The sequence below is a fragment of the Cupressus sempervirens genome, chromosome 1, assembly GCF_028749045.1.
Source record: "Cupressus sempervirens isolate cs-2001-9-10 chromosome 1, ASM2874904v1, whole genome shotgun sequence".
Classification (NCBI taxonomy): Eukaryota; Viridiplantae; Streptophyta; class Pinopsida; order Cupressales; family Cupressaceae; genus Cupressus; species Cupressus sempervirens.
The window spans coordinates 338,402,450-338,406,709 of NC_143118.1; the positions used below are offsets into that span (position 1 = coordinate 338,402,450).

The window sequence follows — 4,260 nt, forward strand, 5'->3', positions numbered from 1 at the left end:
AGGTTGGAGTTGAGGTTTTAAGCCCTTGTATGATCCTTAGCTGGAGGATACTCCTTGGCTTCCTTTCTCTTCTTCAAGCACTTGAAAAGGTCCAAGATCTAAACTCCATGTGTATAGTTGCTGCACTTGTGGTACCTTTACTACTCTTTGACTCTTTCTGTGACTTTGTTTTCTATGGAGGGAAGAAGGGATTAGTTAGTAGAGGGTTCTTTGCTTTCTCTGAGGCTTATATGATTGTATGATAGGAGATGGATAAGCCTTTTGTTGCCTTGTATCTAACACTACCAGTATCCCTATGGAGGCGGACACTACTTTTGAAGGTTTGGTGGTCCCTTTTTATTGGTTGCAGTCTTTGAGATCTGGCTTTAAGCCTTCCTTAGGCATATATTACAAAAACAGAGTATATTGCGATCACATAGTTGCAAAAACTGTACCTCTAAAAAAATTTACAAGAAATTGAGAGAAAACTAACTCAGCTTGGTACAATCACCATCACAAAATGTTTAAGAACTTTGATTTGAATGAGTAAAAATAAATTATAAACATTCAAAAACAGCTTGAAGATATGTTTACATAAACAATAAGATATCACCCCATTTGGTGCTCAAACTAAAGACATGTTCCCTGAGAAGTTGCCAACCAATTTGAAAATTTCCCAGATAAACAAAGTTCATGGGGAAGTTTATACATTCAGATCCAAAAGGGGCATTTTAAACCATCCACAATATAGAACCAAACATTACTACACTAAAAAGACCTGCACAAAAATTGATGATGTCCTGTAGCTTGACTGCCGCTAGAGCTAAGAGTTACTCTAGTTAGGATAAAAGAGGCTCTTAAGAAGAGGATTCCTTTAAATTGCCAGATAATGACAAGAATAAGTTGTCAAGTATCAAACCCAAGTCATGGCATGAATTTGTACACTCTAGGATTTTTTTCATCTCTCTCTATATATTATCTGCTTATCAGATTCTCAATTCTCATTTTTATTTTCTTTTCATCTGGCTTGATCCAGTCTTTGACCTGCTCAGCACATTCCATCAGTAGCTCCGTATGAAGTACTGCTTTTCTTTTCTTCATAATTCTTACGATGGAAGCATCAATTATATGACGTACATCTTGTATTACAGCCTTCCCAACATTTTCTTTTACATTGGATGTGAATGCCGGAAGTCTGATCTTTCTCTTGTTACTGCATGAAAAATTTGCTTTGACTTCAAAATAATCTGTTTTTGTCACAGATTGGGTATCTGGTAATTTAGTTAGGATTTTGTATTTTGAGCATGCAAGGGATTTCAGCAATTCAATTGTATCTTCAACTTTCAAATTCAACTGGGATTTAACTTGTGAAAAACTTAACCTCTCTGTTTCGTTGAACAACAAGAGTGCACTTGCATGACAAGGTGTTCCAACTATTTGAATTTCACCTTGTTCAAATCTTCCAATCATGAGACACGTTCCAAGATTATGTTTCCATGTTAGCCTTCTGTTCATTTTTTCTATTTTATAGAACTCTTTGAATGACTCTAAATGTCTCGCCATTTCATCAGGAAGAACAAGTGATTCAGGTGATCCATATCTTGGCCAGAAGCCAGATGTCAAGACTGTGACGGAGAATTCTATTCCAGAATAGGGATGAGGATGATTCTGTTTGAGGTATTCCTCATAATCTGATTGGGTTTTCATTGACAATACCCAATCATTAAGCATGCCCTCCATTTCGAAGGTAAACCGTCTTCCATAAATACCCTTCAGCTTCAGCTTATCTAACATGATTTTTTCATAATCAAAATGTGAACTTTTACGACTGAAAAGCCTGTCTCTGAGCTTTTTCCTATAAGACTCTGCAATCTGATCGATGGCATCTTCCGTATAAACATAGGAAAATAATTCTGCAACCATGTGAAGACCATCTTCAACATCTACTGCTGCCATGCTCCTGTTTCTCAAAATGTTGTCACAGACTGCAACAAGCAATTCCCAAAAGCTGTCTCCTCCAAATTGTTCATTGCAAAGACTCTGAAAGGCTTCCGCGAGTGCATTTCTGAAAAGGAAGTGATTCATAAATTTCTCCTCAACAAATTGAGAGTATTTCTGACGCAATTGGAAAACAGTCTTTACAAACTGATGATTTTCACTTGCGGTTACTTGTATCTGATTACTTGACTTTACAGTCTATGCCGCCATCTGAGTAACATGCCTTCGAAACATGTTGGCCAACAGTTGAATGCCTCTCTCTATTCCAGAGTACAGCTTCAATACTTCTGAAAGATCATCCATCGTCTCATTTCTCAACAATGAAAGGCAACCCAAAAGTCGGCCTGTATGCTTGCAAAGAAGTTCATCTTCTACAGTTTTAACATACCTGTTTTGGTTATACCGATGCACCGGCCAGTTGACTGCGATCGTTTCTCTCTCCATCCTCAAACACCCAACAACCTTGTGCAAGTAGTCTACACAAGAACACTCACGTATCCATGAAGCACCCTTTCTGGAATAGTATGTTTTGGCATTTCCCAAAACGGCCGACTGAAAATAGCCATTATATCCCATCCCTAAATCCTGCAACACACAGACAATCTTCTTCGACACAGTTTCGCCATCAGGACTGCTCTCACCCTCCCGCATCTTATTTGTTTGACGCATCAAAGCAGCTTGCACATTATTCCGCGAAATTTCTTCGTAAAAGAATCTCTTTGAAGTATCAGCAGCATAGAAATCGTTTGGAAGCAGAACGCAATTGCTTGCGGAACATTGGACTGTATATTTCCCATTGCGTTACAATTTCTCTCAAGAGAAACTCATCTTCTTTCTCCCTCAGTGCTGGCGCAACTGTGGAATTGATATGATCTTTTAAGGCTTTCTCATATTCAGTCGACGTCGCCCTTCGCTCAGCCCCTGCTCCAAATCCATCGCCCTCCATTCCTCACTTGGCAAATCTAAAACCACGAGTTTTCAGTCAAAACAGTCGTCAATAAATCGAACAGAACGAAATTTCCAAGTATTGTGAAATGTTATTAAAAAAGATGTATAAATCAAGACATTTCAAATTAATGAGTACTATGGTTTCGACAAAAACAAGATTTTCCAATTGTATCCTCTTCAGGCTCCTCCTGAATTAAATCCGTCGATTAATGTTAAAAATATTATGAATCACAATGTAAGACTATAAATCATTTAACTAAAAAACAACTTAAATATTATTATTATATTAAAATGAATAACCTAAATTTAACTTTGATCACGTCATATGTTCTATTATATTTCATAGCTCTAGTATTATTCTTAACATTTATTTATAACTACATTTGAATTAATAGTTTATTTTAATTTACACCTTTTCCATTGTGTAAGACATTTCATTTGATTAGATTTTTCAATCTGAATTATGAAAATATGAAATGTAGTGAGAAAATAATTGTAATGTGTCAATAGAATACACTATTATTTCATTTAGGTTATTTAATACAGTAATACCCAGATGGTAAAAATACATTGATATCACAAAACAAACATACTAATCTATCATTGTTGCAAAATGAGACTGTTATTGGACTAACACCAGTAAAGTTATAACTTTTAAATTAAGTCAAATCCTTCATGCCCTAGTTGCTCCCTCTAGCAAATGACAATCAAACATATCAAGAATCACAAAGATCCTAATAAAACACAAATTGTAAACATCTAACCACAACACAAGAAAACATATGCCCAACAACATATGTTCCTAAGCATTCAATAATGAAATTGAAATGCTAAATGAGTGGCAGTATTCAATAATCGAATCAACTCTAATTGTTGTTATTGCAAAATGAGAATAATGTTGGTTTGAACAAAACATTTGGCTATACCTAATCTTCTTTCCTAAATAAAGCAATGTCTAGATGGTCAAAATACATTCAAACCATAATACAAGCATTACCTTGTTGTCGTTGTTGCAAACTGAGACAAATGTTGGTATGAAAAAAAAACCAATTAGAACTTTCAAATCAAGTCAAATCCTTCAACTTGGTTTTTCCTCTGTAAAATGATAAACAAGTGTATCAACAATTAAGATAGCCAAAATATTGCACAAATTAAGCACTAACCCTAGACATGATTAAATTTGATGTAAAATACCTCTAAGATATCTATAATAGATTAGCTAGCTCTATCTAATCTCCATTATTGAATAGAGCAATACCCAGATAGTCAAAATTCATGAAATTCACAATAAAGACATTAGTCATTTGTTATCGTATCAAAATAAGACCAATGTTG

At 35.3% G+C, this 4,260-nt stretch overlaps 1 pseudogene; it reads right to left on the reverse strand.

Moving 5' to 3' along the window:
- Positions 1–954: 954 nt before the first annotated feature.
- Positions 955–2,923, reverse strand: LOC149577587 (cullin-1 pseudogene; annotated as a pseudogene).
- Positions 2,924–4,260: the final 1,337 nt, after the last annotated feature.